Source organism: Anomaloglossus baeobatrachus, unplaced genomic scaffold (assembly GCF_048569485.1).
Source record: "Anomaloglossus baeobatrachus isolate aAnoBae1 unplaced genomic scaffold, aAnoBae1.hap1 Scaffold_509, whole genome shotgun sequence".
In the NCBI taxonomy this organism is placed as follows: Eukaryota; Metazoa; Chordata; class Amphibia; order Anura; family Aromobatidae; genus Anomaloglossus; species Anomaloglossus baeobatrachus.
Window position 1 is genome coordinate 85278 of NW_027444448.1, and position 17435 is coordinate 102712.

Genomic DNA, 17435 nt, shown 5'->3' on the forward strand with positions numbered 1-17435 from the left:
CACCTGTGGTCACTGCAGCAGCAGGTGAATCCACTTTGTCCAAAAGGGATCTATTCCATTCAATTGCAAATGATCTAGATAAGACAGAGAACTGCAGCACGGGGACATAGCCGAGTTGGTCAGGTTGAGTGGTGATGAGTTTGCTATTTGGATGAATAAAGAAAGTCAAAAGTGTGAAAGATAAAAAACAAAAGGAGGAAGTGTGAAAAGTGAATGGGCCAAATTGAGGTGCATATGAAGACGTATGCTTTCTTCCAATTCATTAAATCGGGCTAATATGAATCAGGTGAATTGAGTTCTGCTTTTGGAAACTGGGTTAAGAAGGGGTGCACCGTTCCCGGAGGTACTGCAATACCAGGTCAATGCGTGGAGTGGACAGAGCAAGCTCTTTTTCCATCTCCCTGTTCTAAAAATCCATTTAATATATGGTCCCCAGATAGGGGACGTATCAGATATTAAACTGATAAGAACAGATACTACACTTGATCTTAGCCAAAAGGCCGAGAAGCGATAACCAGAATTGGTTTGGGCCTCGAGTGGCACCCTGGCCTATGCCGGACACATCTTAGGGAGAGAGAGCGAGAGGGAGACAAACCCACGCCTACACAAGACATTTTGTCACCCAAGCCAACCCTTGAAAAGGCTGCTTTGCAGAGCAAAAACAAGAAGAATGGTGCGTTTTGCAGCCGCCGCCCACTGCAATGAATCTGAATAACTCCTCCTTTAGGGCGCAAGCAACTCCCCTCCCCCTTGCAGTCTTTCCAATTCACGATACAAAAAGACGGACAGGACAGGTTGCCTGACTTTCCGTCACTGCCACCCTTTGCCATCCTTACCCGTAGAAAGCCCTTTCATCATCCCCAAACCCTAATCTTTTCCCTTTCCTTCCCAGCCCCCAAACCCTGCCCTCTGTACCTTTCTCACCACCCGCTTCCCTTCTCCTGTCATCCCCCTACCACCCGGGAAAAAAAGAGATTGCCCCCTCCTTCCACTAGCCCACCCTCCCACCCAAAGAACAACTTCTTCTGCGCAGCTTGTTTTCTAGGCAGCAGCGCTATTGTGATGTCATCGGGGGGCATTGTGACAAGCCGCCAGTGTTCCGTCTCTTCATGTTGTGCACAGTTCAAACGGAAAATACATCAACAGGCAGACTACAGAAAAGCTTACTATCAAAGGTTAGAGGGGGGCTTTCTCAGAGGGCTTTTTACAGTTTTTCTATTCCCAATTAGCCGTTTAAGTGTACTTATTGAAAGTAGTAATTCTTTCATAGGCCGCCCTTTCTTAGTATTTGACGTTCCTTATATTGCGGTATGAGGCTTCGCAGTAGGTTGCAAACATTCATCACCCATGACTGTCCCCAATTGAGCTCAGAAGCTCAATGTCTATCATGACCTCTCTTTTAGAATGTCCAAGAGCAAGCAAACTATTCCTCCAGGAGAGGGCGCCAACAGACTACTAAAGAGATCATCATTACTCAAAGAAAACCCCAAAAACCAATGCATGATAGGAATAAACAGGTAACTTTCTTTGGAGTGGAAGCGGAGAGATCGCACCAGATGCCAATTCTAGATCTTATCACACCTGTGGTCACTGCAGCAGCAGGTGAATCCACTTTGTCCAAAAGGGATCTATTCCATTCAATTGCAAATGATCTAGATAAGACAGAGAACTGCAGCACGGGGACATAGCCGAGTTGGTCAGGTTGAGTGGTGATGAGTTTGCTATTTGGATGAATAAAGAAAGTCAAAAGTGTGAAAGATAAAAAACAAAAGGAGGAAGTGTGAAAAGTGAATGGGCCAAATTGAGGTGCATATGAAGACGTATGCTTTCTTCCAATTCATTAAATCGGGCTAATATGAATCAGGTGAATTGAGTTCTGCTTTTGGAAACTGGGTTAAGAAGGGGTGCACCGTTCCTGGAGGTACTGCAATACCAGGTCAATGCGTGGAGTGGACAGAGCAAGCTCTTTTTCCATCTCCCTGTTCTAAAAATCCATTTAATATATGGTCCCCAGATAGGGGACGTATCAGATATTAAACTGATAAGAACAGATACTACACTTGATCTTAGCCAAAAGGCCGAGAAGCGATAACCAGAATTGGTTTGGGCCTCGAGTGGCACCCTGGCCTATGCCGGACACATCTTAGGGAGAGAGAGCGAGAGGGAGACAAACCCACGCCTACACAAGACATTTTGTCACCCAAGCCAACCCTTGAAAAGGCTGCTTTGCAGAGCAAAAACAAGAAGAATGGTGCGTTTTGCAGCCGCCGCCCACTGCAATGAATCTGAATAACTCCTCCTTTAGGGCGCAAGCAACTCCCCTCCCCCTTGCAGTCTTTCCAATTCACGATACAAAAAGACGGACAGGACAGGTTGCCTGACTTTCCGTCACTGCCACCCTTTGCCATCCTTACCCGTAGAAAGCCCTTTCATCATCCCCAAACCCTAATCTTTTCCCTTTCCTTCCCAGCCCCCAAACCCTGCCCTCTGTACCTTTCTCACCACCCGCTTCCCTTCTCCTGTCATCCCCCTACCACCCGGGAAAAAAAGAGATTGCCCCCTCCTTCCACTAGCCCACCCTCCCACCCAAAGAACAACTTCTTCTGCGCAGCTTGTTTTCTAGGCAGCAGCGCTATTGTGATGTCATCGGGGGGCATTGTGACAAGCCGCCAGTGTTCCGTCTCTTCATGTTGTGCACAGTTCAAACGGAAAATACATCAACAGGCAGACTACAGAAAAGCTTACTATCAAAGGTTAGAGGGGGGCTTTCTCAGAGGGCTTTTTACAGTTTTTCTATTCCCAATTAGCCGTTTAAGTGTACTTATTGAAAGTAGTAATTCTTTCATAGGCCGCCCTTTCTTAGTATTTGACGTTCCTTATATTGCGGTATGAGGCTTCGCAGTAGGTTGCAAACATTCATCACCCATGACTGTCCCCAATTGAGCTCAGAAGCTCAATGTCTATCATGACCTCTCTTTTAGAATGTCCAAGAGCAAGCAAACTATTCCTCCAGGAGAGGGCGCCAACAGACTACTAAAGAGATCATCATTACTCAAAGAAAACCCCAAAAACCAATGCATGATAGGAATAAACAGGTAACTTTCTTTGGAGTGGAAGCGGAGAGATCGCACCAGATGCCAATTCTAGATCTTATCACACCTGTGGTCACTGCAGCAGCAGGTGAATCCACTTTGTCCAAAAGGGATCTATTCCATTCAATTGCAAATGATCTAGATAAGACAGAGAACTGCAGCACGGGGACATAGCCGAGTTGGTCAGGTTGAGTGGTGATGAGTTTGCTATTTGGATGAATAAAGAAAGTCAAAAGTGTGAAAGATAAAAAACAAAAGGAGGAAGTGTGAAAAGTGAATGGGCCAAATTGAGGTGCATATGAAGACGTATGCTTTCTTCCAATTCATTAAATCGGGCTAATATGAATCAGGTGAATTGAGTTCTGCTTTTGGAAACTGGGTTAAGAAGGGGTGCACCGTTCCTGGAGGTACTGCAATACCAGGTCAATGCGTGGAGTGGACAGAGCAAGCTCTTTTTCCATCTCCCTGTTCTAAAAATCCATTTAATATATGGTCCCCAGATAGGGGACGTATCAGATATTAAACTGATAAGAACAGATTTTGATTTAATGAAGCTTTCCAAAGCACCACAAAAAATGCATGACCGAAGTCACACCAAAAACAGTGCAAAGGCTAGGATTCGTGTGGACCCCACCGTGAGGAGAGGGTCCCCAAAAATCAACCCCGTCCCTCCGAGCCAGAAGGCCACAGCAAGGGTCAGGGATCTTCGGTGCTCCCCCAAGCCGAAGCCTGGTTGAGCCTTGTCGTTGCTCCCAGCGTCCACCCAGGCATCTTACCCAAGTGGAGTAGAGAGCTAGTAGTTGTTGGTTTCGCAGCCGAAACTGCCCGGACCGTCAACCGGTGTTGGTTTCTCAGCCCAAGGCTAACCGGACCTCCAACCGGGTGTTGGTTTCTCAGCCGAAGCTGACCCAGACCTCCAACCGGGTGTTGGTTTCTCAGCCGAAGCTGACCCGGACCTCCAACCGGGTGTTAGTTTCTCAGCCCAAAGCTGACCAGACCTCCAACCGGGATTATAAAAATTTCCCTTCCTAGCCAGAAGGCCGGGATAGGGTAATATGCTCAAAAAGTATGAAAAGGCAAGGTACGGTGTGCTACAGAGCCCAAGGCTTGCCGGGGTCCCAAGCCAGCAAGCTCAGACTCACTCCAGGGTCGTCAGTCCTGGGGCACGTTGTACCATAGCCCCCCATCCTTACTCAGTCTAATAGCCTCGATCCTGGTAGGGCCATGTTTTCCACTAGATGAATATACTATCCACCCAGAGTACTAGCAAGCGCAACCTTCCAGTGTGCATTGTATCATTGTACTAAGGTGGCCTGGAGCTTAAACCACCTTTAAGAACAGATACTACACTTGATCTTAGCCAAAAGGCCGAGAAGCGATAACCAGAATTGGTTTGGGCCTCGAGTGGCACCCTGGCCTATGCCGGACACATCTTAGGGAGAGAGAGCGAGAGGGAGACAAACCCACGCCTACACAAGACATTTTGTCACCCAAGCCAACCCTTGAAAAGGCTGCTTTGCAGAGCAAAAACAAGAAGAATGGTGCGTTTTGCAGCCGCCGCCCACTGCAATGAATCTGAATAACTCCTCCTTTAGGGCGCAAGCAACTCCCCTCCCCCTTGCAGTCTTTCCAATTCACGATACAAAAAGACGGACAGGACAGGTTGCCTGACTTTCCGTCACTGCCACCCTTTGCCATCCTTACCCGTAGAAAGCCCTTTCATCATCCCCAAACCCTAATCTTTTCCCTTTCCTTCCCAGCCCCCAAACCCTGCCCTCTGTACCTTTCTCACCACCCGCTTCCCTTCTCCTGTCATCCCCCTACCACCCGGGAAAAAAAGAGATTGCCCCCTCCTTCCACTAGCCCACCCTCCCACCCAAAGAACAACTTCTTCTGCGCAGCTTGTTTTCTAGGCAGCAGCGCTATTGTGATGTCATCGGGGGGCATTGTGACAAGCCGCCAGTGTTCCGTCTCTTCATGTTGTGCACAGTTCAAACGGAAAATACATCAACAGGCAGACTACAGAAAAGCTTACTATCAAAGGTTAGAGGGGGGCTTTCTCAGAGGGCTTTTTACAGTTTTTCTATTCCCAATTAGCCGTTTAAGTGTACTTATTGAAAGTAGTAATTCTTTCATAGGCCGCCCTTTCTTAGTATTTGACGTTCCTTATATTGCGGTATGAGGCTTCGCAGTAGGTTGCAAACATTCATCACCCATGACTGTCCCCAATTGAGCTCAGAAGCTCAATGTCTATCATGACCTCTCTTTTAGAATGTCCAAGAGCAAGCAAACTATTCCTCCAGGAGAGGGCGCCAACAGACTACTAAAGAGATCATCATTACTCAAAGAAAACCCCAAAAACCAATGCATGATAGGAATAAACAGGTAACTTTCTTTGGAGTGGAAGCGGAGAGATCGCACCAGATGCCAATTCTAGATCTTATCACACCTGTGGTCACTGCAGCAGCAGGTGAATCCACTTTGTCCAAAAGGGATCTATTCCATTCAATTGCAAATGATCTAGATAAGACAGAGAACTGCAGCACGGGGACATAGCCGAGTTGGTCAGGTTGAGTGGTGATGAGTTTGCTATTTGGATGAATAAAGAAAGTCAAAAGTGTGAAAGATAAAAAACAAAAGGAGGAAGTGTGAAAAGTGAATGGGCCAAATTGAGGTGCATATGAAGACGTATGCTTTCTTCCAATTCATTAAATCGGGCTAATATGAATCAGGTGAATTGAGTTCTGCTTTTGGAAACTGGGTTAAGAAGGGGTGCACCGTTCCTGGAGGTACTGCAATACCAGGTCAATGCGTGGAGTGGACAGAGCAAGCTCTTTTTCCATCTCCCTGTTCTAAAAATCCATTTAATATATGGTCCCCAGATAGGGGACGTATCAGATATTAAACTGATAAGAACAGATACTACACTTGATCTTAGCCAAAAGGCCGAGAAGCGATAACCAGAATTGGTTTGGGCCTCGAGTGGCACCCTGGCCTATGCCGGACACATCTTAGGGAGAGAGAGCGAGAGGGAGACAAACCCACGCCTACACAAGACATTTTGTCACCCAAGCCAACCCTTGAAAAGGCTGCTTTGCAGAGCAAAAACAAGAAGAATGGTGCGTTTTGCAGCCGCCGCCCACTGCAATGAATCTGAATAACTCCTCCTTTAGGGCGCAAGCAACTCCCCTCCCCCTTGCAGTCTTTCCAATTCACGATACAAAAAGACGGACAGGACAGGTTGCCTGACTTTCCGTCACTGCCACCCTTTGCCATCCTTACCCGTAGAAAGCCCTTTCATCATCCCCAAACCCTAATCTTTTCCCTTTCCTTCCCAGCCCCCAAACCCTGCCCTCTGTACCTTTCTCACCACCCGCTTCCCTTCTCCTGTCATCCCCCTACCACCCGGGAAAAAAAGAGATTGCCCCCTCCTTCCACTAGCCCACCCTCCCACCCAAAGAACAACTTCTTCTGCGCAGCTTGTTTTCTAGGCAGCAGCGCTATTGTGATGTCATCGGGGGGCATTGTGACAAGCCGCCAGTGTTCCGTCTCTTCATGTTGTGCACAGTTCAAACGGAAAATACATCAACAGGCAGACTACAGAAAAGCTTACTATCAAAGGTTAGAGGGGGGCTTTCTCAGAGGGCTTTTTACAGTTTTTCTATTCCCAATTAGCCGTTTAAGTGTACTTATTGAAAGTAGTAATTCTTTCATAGGCCGCCCTTTCTTAGTATTTGACGTTCCTTATATTGCGGTATGAGGCTTCGCAGTAGGTTGCAAACATTCATCACCCATGACTGTCCCCAATTGAGCTCAGAAGCTCAATGTCTATCATGACCTCTCTTTTAGAATGTCCAAGAGCAAGCAAACTATTCCTCCAGGAGAGGGCGCCAACAGACTACTAAAGAGATCATCATTACTCAAAGAAAACCCCAAAAACCAATGCATGATAGGAATAAACAGGTAACTTTCTTTGGAGTGGAAGCGGAGAGATCGCACCAGATGCCAATTCTAGATCTTATCACACCTGTGGTCACTGCAGCAGCAGGTGAATCCACTTTGTCCAAAAGGGATCTATTCCATTCAATTGCAAATGATCTAGATAAGACAGAGAACTGCAGCACGGGGACATAGCCGAGTTGGTCAGGTTGAGTGGTGATGAGTTTGCTATTTGGATGAATAAAGAAAGTCAAAAGTGTGAAAGATAAAAAACAAAAGGAGGAAGTGTGAAAAGTGAATGGGCCAAATTGAGGTGCATATGAAGACGTATGCTTTCTTCCAATTCATTAAATCGGGCTAATATGAATCAGGTGAATTGAGTTCTGCTTTTGGAAACTGGGTTAAGAAGGGGTGCACCGTTCCTGGAGGTACTGCAATACCAGGTCAATGCGTGGAGTGGACAGAGCAAGCTCTTTTTCCATCTCCCTGTTCTAAAAATCCATTTAATATATGGTCCCCAGATAGGGGACGTATCAGATATTAAACTGATAAGAACAGATACTACACTTGATCTTAGCCAAAAGGCCGAGAAGCGATAACCAGAATTGGTTTGGGCCTCGAGTGGCACCCTGGCCTATGCCGGACACATCTTAGGGAGAGAGAGCGAGAGGGAGACAAACCCACGCCTACACAAGACATTTTGTCACCCAAGCCAACCCTTGAAAAGGCTGCTTTGCAGAGCAAAAACAAGAAGAATGGTGCGTTTTGCAGCCGCCGCCCACTGCAATGAATCTGAATAACTCCTCCTTTAGGGCGCAAGCAACTCCCCTCCCCCTTGCAGTCTTTCCAATTCACGATACAAAAAGACGGACAGGACAGGTTGCCTGACTTTCCGTCACTGCCACCCTTTGCCATCCTTACCCGTAGAAAGCCCTTTCATCATCCCCAAACCCTAATCTTTTCCCTTTCCTTCCCAGCCCCCAAACCCTGCCCTCTGTACCTTTCTCACCACCCGCTTCCCTTCTCCTGTCATCCCCCTACCACCCGGGAAAAAAAGAGATTGCCCCCTCCTTCCACTAGCCCACCCTCCCACCCAAAGAACAACTTCTTCTGCGCAGCTTGTTTTCTAGGCAGCAGCGCTATTGTGATGTCATCGGGGGGCATTGTGACAAGCCGCCAGTGTTCCGTCTCTTCATGTTGTGCACAGTTCAAACGGAAAATACATCAACAGGCAGACTACAGAAAAGCTTACTATCAAAGGTTAGAGGGGGGCTTTCTCAGAGGGCTTTTTACAGTTTTTCTATTCCCAATTAGCCGTTTAAGTGTACTTATTGAAAGTAGTAATTCTTTCATAGGCCGCCCTTTCTTAGTATTTGACGTTCCTTATATTGCGGTATGAGGCTTCGCAGTAGGTTGCAAACATTCATCACCCATGACTGTCCCCAATTGAGGTCAGAAGCTCAATGTCTATCATGACCTCTCTTTTAGAATGTCCAAGAGCAAGCAAACTATTCCTCCAGGAGAGGGCGCCAACAGACTACTAAAGAGATCATCATTACTCAAAGAAAACCCCAAAAACCAATGCATGATAGGAATAAACAGGTAACTTTCTTTGGAGTGGAAGCGGAGAGATCGCACCAGATGCCAATTCTAGATCTTATCACACCTGTGGTCACTGCAGCAGCAGGTGAATCCACTTTGTCCAAAAGGGATCTATTCCATTCAATTGCAAATGATCTAGATAAGACAGAGAACTGCAGCACGGGACATAGCCGAGTTGGTCAGGTTGAATGGTGATGAGTTTGCTATTTGGATGAATAAAGAAAGTCAAAAGTGTGAAAGATAAAAAACAAAAGGAGGAAGTGTGAAAAGTGAATGGGCCAAATTGAGGTGCATATGAAGACGTATGCTTTCTTCCAATTCATTAAATCAGGCTAATATGAATCAGGTGAATTGAGTTCTGCTTTTGGAAACTGGGTTAAGAAGGGGTGCACCGTTCCTGGAGGTACTGCAATACCAGGTCAATGCGTGGAGTGGACAGAGCAAGCTCTTTTTCCATCTCCCTGTTCTAAAAATCCATTTAATATATGGTCCCCAGATAGGGGACGTATCAGATATTAAACTGATAAGAACAGATTTTTTTGATTTAACAGCATCTTTATTATCATGCACTACTCACAAAAAGGTAACAAACCGTGTACAGTGCCGCGGCCCCGTACACACAGAAATATACAATCATTCTTACATAGCCATAGAGTACGACGCACTAAACTATACATCACGCTCCTATGCTATCCATAACACTCAAGCTGAAAGAAAAAGTTAGACAATAAATAACGACGAACCGGCGATTGGGGGGTGGGGGTAGGGGAATAGGGGGATAGGGTGGGGAAATCACAGGCCCGAAGCTTTATTGAAAGACGCACATAACGGGAAAAGGAGGGAGGGGGCATTGAAGAGGTTTAAACCTCCTCCTCGGCGCTGTCGTCCGGACTGTCCATGATGGAATAGTCTCTGAGCAGGCTGTGGATCAGCCTGCGGCAATCCTGGATAGACGTCCTCTCCCTCTTCAAGATGAGCCGGTTCCTGGCGACCCAAATAGCGTCCTTAAAGCAGTTCATAAGGCGCCAAGCCTCCTGGATGGCTCCAACGGTGTGAGTCCCAGGGAAGAGTCCATAAAGTACGGAATGGTATGATAGGCTCCCTCTGGGGACGGAGTTCCTCAGGTCATCCTCCAGGGCAACCAACAGGCGCTGTGCAAAACGGCAGTCCCAAAAGGCGTGCAGCGATGTTTCCTCCACGAAGGGGCACCTTGGGCAGTACCGGGTTTTGCACAGGTTCCGGGCGTGCATGAATGACCGGACGGGCAGTCCGCCCTGTATCGCCATCCATGACAAGTCCTTGTGCCCGTTGGTCAATCCAGCCGATGACACGTTTGTCCAAACAGTCTCCAGTGTGTCGTGATGAAGTCCTGGAATGTTCTCCATTTCGTCCTTGGCTCTGATGAGTTTGTGGATAGTCTTTGGCTTCCACAAATCAGGCTTGAGTCCCTCCAGTTGGTGTTCCCTCACAAACCGAACCACGTCTCCGTAGAACCATGGCGTCGTCCAGTTGTAGGGGAAGGAGCTGTCCCACTTGTCCCAGCCTAACCGTCTCCAAAGGGGGAGCAGGAAGAAGCGAGACATGGACCCACCCGCGGAACCTCTCTTGACTCGCAGAGTTCGGCGAACGCAGTCACATACGAAGGAGGATCGCAGGAGGGTGGGGATATCGGGTATGCCCTTCCCACCCTTGCGAGGATCCTTGTACATGATGCTCCGCTTTACTCTGTCCATCTTGGATCCCCAGACAAAACGAAACACCGTCCTGGTAATGGCCCTGCACACGGTGGCAAGGGGGGGCCAGGCCTGGGCCGTGTACTGCAGCACGGGCAGTACCTCGTTACGCAGGACCAGTGCTTTGCCCTCACAGGTGAGGCGTCTGAGGCTCCACAGACCGATCCGTTGGGTGATCTTGGTCAAGCGTTCCTCCCAGGACTTGAGGGCTGCTCCTTCCTTCCCGAACCAGACTCCAAGAACCTTGATGAAATCCGGCTGGATGCTGAAAGGGAAGGGGGCGGAAGAGGCCGGCTGCCAGTCCCCGAAGAGCATGGCTTCCGACTTCCCGCAGTTGACTTTGGCTCCCGAAGCCCGTCCAAAGGTCTCACAGGTCTGGACGAGGGTGTCGACTGAGCGCCGGTCCGCGCAGAAGACGGTCACGTCGTCCATGTAGAGCGAGCACTTGACCTCGAAGCGTTCTGGTCCTGGTGCGGTGATCCCTCTGATCTCTCCATTCCGCCGGATAGCCTCTGCAAAGAGTTCTATAACACAAACAAAAAGAAGAGGTGACAGAGGACAGCCTTGTCTGACCCCTGAGAGGACCGGGAAGGGGTCAGTCTTCCAGCCGTTTACCAACACCGAGCTGTGAATATCAAAATACATTAGTTGGACATACAAGCAAAACATGTTACCCAAACCTAGCCTGTGCAGAGCTTTGCCCAGGAACTCATGGGAAACACGGTCGAAGGCCTTTTCCTGATCCAACGAGATCAGGGCTGCGTGCACCCGGCGGGCTTTGATGTACTCGACCGTGTCCCGCATGAGAGCCAGGCTGTCTGCGATGCGACGTCCGGGGATGCCGCAGGTCTGATCCGGGTGGATGATCCGTCCGATAACAGTCTTCAATCTCGTTGCCATCGTCTTGGCCAGGATCTTGTAGTCGACGTTCAGAAGGGTGATGGGACGCCAATTCTTCAGGTCGCACCTCTCTCCTTTACGCTTGTACAGGATCGTGACCATTCCTTCCCTCAGAGATGGAGGCATTCTGCCCTCCACCACCATCTCCTCATACAGCCCTAACAGGTCCGGACAGATTAGGTCCCCCAGCGCTACATAGAGCTCTGCTGGGAGGCCGTCACTGCCCGGTGTCCTGCCAGAACTAAAGGATTTGGCGGCCGAGAGCAGCTCGTCCACCGTCAGAGGAACATCCATGGCCGCCGCGTCTGCAGGGTCAAGATGGTTAGTGATACCTGACAGGAACTTATCGGCGGCCTCGGGGTCAGTAGTCTTGCGGGCGTAGAGTTCGCTGTAGAAGTCGCTGACGACCTTCATCACGTTCTCTTTCCCGCGTCGCATGCTTCCACTCTCGTCTCGTAGTTCATTCATGGGCGTGTGACCGGCGTGGAGTTTCCTGAAAAAGAACGAGTTACATTTCTCACCCTTCTCCAGGTTCTCCACTTTGGAACGGAAGACAATTCGCTCGGACTCCTCCTCGAAGTGCCTTTTCAGGCTCCTCTTAGTCTCCTCCAGCTCCTCTCTCACGTCCCAGCCGCATCGAAGAAGGTCCTGCAGGGAACGCAGCTCACGCTGGAGTCTCCTGAAGTCCCTCCTCTTCAGACACGCCTGTTGTTGACTCTTTGCCTGAAAGAAGAAACGGAACTCGAGTTTAACGTATTCCCACCAGTCAGAAACAGACTGGAAGCCCGCCTTGTAGGCCCGCCACGTGGAGTAGGCAGCTCTAAGCTCCTCCAGAATCTCACCCTTTTCCAGCAGAGAGCAGTTCAGCTTCCAGGAGCCCGGGCCAATGGGGAAGCCATGGCCCAGCACACCTTGAAAGTGAATGGCTCTGTGGTCAGAGAAGAAGCAGGGGACCATCGAGTGCCCACTCCGCCCAACCGCCCGAGAGGTAAACACAAAGTCAATCCTGGAACGCAGCGAGCCATCGGATCGGCACCATGAATAGTTCACGGATCCGTGTCCGATGGAGCCAACAACGTCCACAAGAGAGGCTTCGGTCACCATCTCAATGAGCAGTTTGGATGTGACGTCCAACTTGGCAGCCGTTCCAGAACTGCGTCCATCCTCCTCAATCGGGCAGTTGAAATCCCCGGCCATCACTACCGTCCTGGCGGTAGCGAGCTGAGGGCGCAGGGCTTGGAGGAGCTCCAGTCGATCGCTCTTCACAGGAGAAGCATACACATTGATGAACCTGACAGGTTCTCCCGCCCAGGTGCCATCCACGAGCAGTAACCTGCCGCAGACGATTTCCTGAACAGAGTCCAATGTGAAGGCGCTTCCCCTGATCAGCACGGCGACCCCCGCGGACCTACAGTCGCCTCCGCCGGACCAGTAGGATGGGCCATGGGTCCACTCCCTGGCCAGATGGTTGAAGGACCTAGAGGAGGGAAGGGAGCATTCCTGCAGGAAAAATACATCACTAGACTGAGTGTTAAGGAACGCAAAAATTGTCTGACGTCGGAACTTGTCTCTGATGCTCCTAACATTAATGGAAAAGATGTTAATGTTAGCAGTCATTGGAGGAAAGAGAAAGTTAGCGCAGGCGGTGTGCCTTAGTTACCACTCCGGTCGGGCGGTTCTTCCTCTTTGGCACCTGCTGGTAAGGGTATCTCCAGCAGACCCTCTTCTTCTAGCTGATCGAGCAGGGATGGTGCCTCAGTGGCTTCCGACTCCTCCATTTCTTCTTCGGCCACAAGGGACTCCACCATCTGCTCCAACACGTCCGGTTCTGGGAGGAGGCCATCCTCCTCTTCCTGGGGTGGATTGGGATCCACAATGAACAGCTTGGAAGGTTCTGCGACAGGACTATCTTCCACCTTCCTTTTCCTTTGGCCTGTACCTGAGGAGACAAGAGCTGGAAAATCCTCCTCGGTGAAAAGTGCAAGAGTGCTGAGGTCCTCTGCTCTCATGGTCTGGGGAGGGAGAGTGGGCTTTGGGGGGGGGGTGAGGAGACCAACTGAGGAGTAGGGAAATGAGGTGGAGGTAGTGGAATCCTCAGTAGGGTTGGCCGGGGGGGGAGGGGTTTGGACAGGGGTGACAGGGGGGGGGGACCAGGGAGGGGGCAACAGTTTTCTTACCCTTTTTCCTGGACTCCGTGGCTGCTGGGGCATCGGCTGGAGCCACGGTCGCCGGGTTCTTGGCCGCCTTGTCCTTGGCCTCTGTGGCCTTGGTCGTAGCTGCCTTGGTCGACGAAGCTGTGACTACCCGATACTGGGTCACCGCGGCAACCCTTGCCCAGGATTTCTCCCGCTGTGGGCAGTCCTTGTAAAGGTGGTCCGCCTGTCCACATAGGTTGCAAGTCTTCTTCTTTGGGCAGTCCTTGGAGCTGTGTCCCGTCACCCGGCAAACCCTGCAGGCGTCCTCCTTGCAGGTCTTCATCGAATGCCCTTTCCCGCCACATTTCCTGCAGTTGTGTGGCATGTCCGGGTAGTAGATGAGACCAAAGGAGTTTCCCAGAGAGAATGTCGGGGGCAGGTGCTGGAGACCATCCTCGGATGCTGGTTCCCTGTAGAGTCGAACGGTTACTGACCACTTACCCGTCCAGAATCCGTTGCCGTTAAGGATGTGGGATGGCTCCCTCACCACTGTGCAGAGACGTCCCAGGAACGTGGAGATGTCTCTTCCTGGGGTGTGCGGGTTCCGCATGGAGACCGTGATCCTCTTCTCATCCCTCTGTATAGGACAGGATCCTAAAAAAGAATGAAAAGGGGAGTCCGGCATCGCTGCGTTCATCGCCTCCCAGTATCTCCTGCAGGCATTCACCGTGGCAAAGGTTACCAGAAAAATGCCAGTCATGAAGGTCTGGACACTCAGGGTTTCCGCCCTGGAGAAGCCCTGATCCAGAATCATCTTCTTGCAGAACACGTCGCTGGACATGTCCGGCAACCTACCATCCACCGCCTTTAGCTTCAGGGCGACCGTCTGCCGCATCCAAGGCTCCAGGGTTGGAGCCTTTTCAGGCGGCGTCCGGGCTCCCTCCGGCTGGCTGGCGTCGGAGGTAGGGGCCTCTTGGGCCGAAGAAGCCTCTGGATGAGCCTTCCTGGAGGTCCCTGGGTCCTGAGCCTTCTTGGCTGCCTTCTCTGGCTTGCTTGCCATGGCTGGTTCCTGCTTGAGTTCCCGGAGCTGGATCTTGGATTCTTCTCCGGGTGTCTTCTCCCGCTGTGTTCCTCCTCGAAGATCCTCTGGTCTCCCCAAGTCTTCTCCGAGCCTTCGTCTTCTTGCTTCTTTCTGCCAAGCTCTTCTTCCGTCCGATCTCCCTCTTCCGGTCTCGGCTGGGCTTCGGAGCTCGTCTCCCTGATCGTATCTCGTCAAGTGTAGCTAGCTCAGTTTGTTCTGATAAGAACAGATACTACACTTGATCTTAGCCAAAAGGCCGAGAAGCGATAACCAGAATTGGTTTGGGCCTCGAGTGGCACCCTGGCCTATGCCGGACACATCTTAGGGAGAGAGAGCGAGAGGGAGACAAACCCACGCCTACACAAGACATTTTGTCACCCAAGCCAACCCTTGAAAAGGCTGCTTTGCAGAGCAAAAACAAGAAGAATGGTGCGTTTTGCAGCCGCCGCCCACTGCAATGAATCTGAATAACTCCTCCTTTAGGGCGCAAGCAACTCCCCTCCCCCTTGCAGTCTTTCCAATTCACGATACAAAAAGACGGACAGGACAGGTTGCCTGACTTTCCGTCACTGCCACCCTTTGCCATCCTTACCCGTAGAAAGCCCTTTCATCATCCCCAAACCCTAATCTTTTCCCTTTCCTTCCCAGCCCCCAAACCCTGCCCTCTGTACCTTTCTCACCACCCGCTTCCCTTCTCCTGTCATCCCCCTACCACCCGGGAAAAAAAGAGATTGCCCCCTCCTTCCACTAGCCCACCCTCCCACCCAAAGAACAACTTCTTCTGCGCAGCTTGTTTTCTAGGCAGCAGCGCTATTGTGATGTCATCGGGGGGCATTGTGACAAGCCGCCAGTGTTCCGTCTCTTCATGTTGTGCACAGTTCAAACGGAAAATACATCAACAGGCAGACTACAGAAAAGCTTACTATCAAAGGTTAGAGGGGGGCTTTCTCAGAGGGCTTTTTACAGTTTTTCTATTCCCAATTAGCCGTTTAAGTGTACTTATTGAAAGTAGTAATTCTTTCATAGGCCGCCCTTTCTTAGTATTTGACGTTCCTTATATTGCGGTATGAGGCTTCGCAGTAGGTTGCAAACATTCATCACCCATGACTGTCCCCAATTGAGCTCAGAAGCTCAATGTCTATCATGACCTCTCTTTTAGAATGTCCAAGAGCAAGCAAACTATTCCTCCAGGAGAGGGCGCCAACAGACTACTAAAGAGATCATCATTACTCAAAGAAAACCCCAAAAACCAATGCATGATAGGAATAAACAGGTAACTTTCTTTGGAGTGGAAGCGGAGAGATCGCACCAGATGCCAATTCTAGATCTTATCACACCTGTGGTCACTGCAGCAGCAGGTGAATCCACTTTGTCCAAAAGGGATCTATTCCATTCAATTGCAAATGATCTAGATAAGACAGAGAACTGCAGCACGGGGACATAGCCGAGTTGGTCAGGTTGAGTGGTGATGAGTTTGCTATTTGGATGAATAAAGAAAGTCAAAAGTGTGAAAGATAAAAAACAAAAGGAGGAAGTGTGAAAAGTGAATGGGCCAAATTGAGGTGCATATGAAGACGTATGCTTTCTTCCAATTCATTAAATCGGGCTAATATGAATCAGGTGAATTGAGTTCTGCTTTTGGAAACTGGGTTAAGAAGGGGTGCACCGTTCCTGGAGGTACTGCAATACCAGGTCAATGCGTGGAGTGGACAGAGCAAGCTCTTTTTCCATCTCCCTGTTCTAAAAATCCATTTAATATATGGTCCCCAGATAGGGGACGTATCAGATATTAAACTGATAAGAACAGATACTACACTTGATCTTAGCCAAAAGGCCGAGAAGCGATAACCAGAATTGGTTTGGGCCTCGAGTGGCACCCTGGCCTATGCCGGACACATCTTAGGGAGAGAGAGCGAGAGGGAGACAAACCCACGCCTACACAAGACATTTTGTCACCCAAGCCAACCCTTGAAAAGGCTGCTTTGCAGAGCAAAAACAAGAAGAATGGTGCGTTTTGCAGCCGCCGCCCACTGCAATGAATCTGAATAACTCCTCCTTTAGGGCGCAAGCAACTCCCCTCCCCCTTGCAGTCTTTCCAATTCACGATACAAAAAGACGGACAGGACAGGTTGCCTGACTTTCCGTCACTGCCACCCTTTGCCATCCTTACCCGTAGAAAGCCCTTTCATCATCCCCAAACCCTAATCTTTTCCCTTTCCTTCCCAGCCCCCAAACCCTGCCCTCTGTACCTTTCTCACCACCCGCTTCCCTTCTCCTGTCATCCCCCTACCACCCGGGAAAAAAAGAGATTGCCCCCTCCTTCCACTAGCCCACCCTCCCACCCAAAGAACAACTTCTTCTGCGCAGCTTGTTTTCTAGGCAGCAGCGCTATTGTGATGTCATCGGGGGGCATTGTGACAAGCCGCCAGTGTTCCGTCTCTTCATGTTGTGCACAGTTCAAACGGAAAATACATCAACAGGCAGACTACAGAAAAGCTTACTATCAAAGGTTAGAGGGGGGCTTTCTCAGAGGGCTTTTTACAGTTTTTCTATTCCCAATTAGCCGTTTAAGTGTACTTATTGAAAGTAGTAATTCTTTCATAGGCCGCCCTTTCTTAGTATTTGACGTTCCTTATATTGCGGTATGAGGCTTCGCAGTAGGTTGCAAACATTCATCACCCATGACTGTCCCCAATTGAGCTCAGAAGCTCAATGTCTATCATGACCTCTCTTTTAGAATGTCCAAGAGCAAGCAAACTATTCCTCCAGGAGAGGGCGCCAACAGACTACTAAAGAGATCATCATTACTCAAAGAAAACCCCAAAAACCAATGCATGATAGGAATAAACAGGTAACTTTCTTTGGAGTGGAAGCGGAGAGATCGCACCAGATGCCAATTCTAGATCTTATCACACCTGTGGTCACTGCAGCAGCAGGTGAATCCACTTTGTCC

General features: G+C 49.7%; 6 non-coding genes and 3 pseudogenes across 6 annotated transcripts; all 9 read right to left on the bottom strand.

Annotated features, from left to right (window-relative positions):
• Positions 1 to 321: 321 nt before the first annotated feature.
• On the bottom strand, positions 322 to 512 carry LOC142282483 (U2 spliceosomal RNA). Its single transcript, XR_012744393.1, has one exon. It is a non-coding gene; the product is annotated as a U2 spliceosomal RNA (small nuclear RNA).
• A 1387-nt stretch (positions 513 to 1899) lies between these two features.
• On the bottom strand, positions 1900 to 2090 carry LOC142282548 (U2 spliceosomal RNA). The gene has a single exon (XR_012744444.1). It is a non-coding gene; the product is annotated as a U2 spliceosomal RNA (small nuclear RNA).
• Positions 2091 to 3477: 1387 nt separating this feature from the next.
• On the bottom strand, positions 3478 to 3673 carry LOC142282493 (U2 spliceosomal RNA). The gene has a single exon (XR_012744402.1). It is a non-coding gene; the product is annotated as a U2 spliceosomal RNA (small nuclear RNA).
• A 704-nt stretch (positions 3674 to 4377) lies between these two features.
• LOC142282504 (U2 spliceosomal RNA) lies at positions 4378 to 4472 on the bottom strand (annotated as a pseudogene).
• Positions 4473 to 5859: 1387 nt separating this feature from the next.
• Positions 5860 to 6050, bottom strand: LOC142282550 (U2 spliceosomal RNA). The gene has a single exon (XR_012744446.1). It is a non-coding gene; the product is annotated as a U2 spliceosomal RNA (small nuclear RNA).
• A 1387-nt stretch (positions 6051 to 7437) lies between these two features.
• Positions 7438 to 7628, bottom strand: LOC142282551 (U2 spliceosomal RNA). The gene has a single exon (XR_012744447.1). It is a non-coding gene; the product is annotated as a U2 spliceosomal RNA (small nuclear RNA).
• A 1386-nt stretch (positions 7629 to 9014) lies between these two features.
• On the bottom strand, positions 9015 to 9220 carry LOC142282488 (U2 spliceosomal RNA; annotated as a pseudogene).
• Positions 9221 to 14660: 5440 nt separating this feature from the next.
• On the bottom strand, positions 14661 to 14750 carry LOC142282502 (U2 spliceosomal RNA; annotated as a pseudogene).
• Positions 14751 to 16137: 1387 nt separating this feature from the next.
• On the bottom strand, positions 16138 to 16328 carry LOC142282552 (U2 spliceosomal RNA). The gene has a single exon (XR_012744448.1). It is a non-coding gene; the product is annotated as a U2 spliceosomal RNA (small nuclear RNA).
• Positions 16329 to 17435: the final 1107 nt, after the last annotated feature.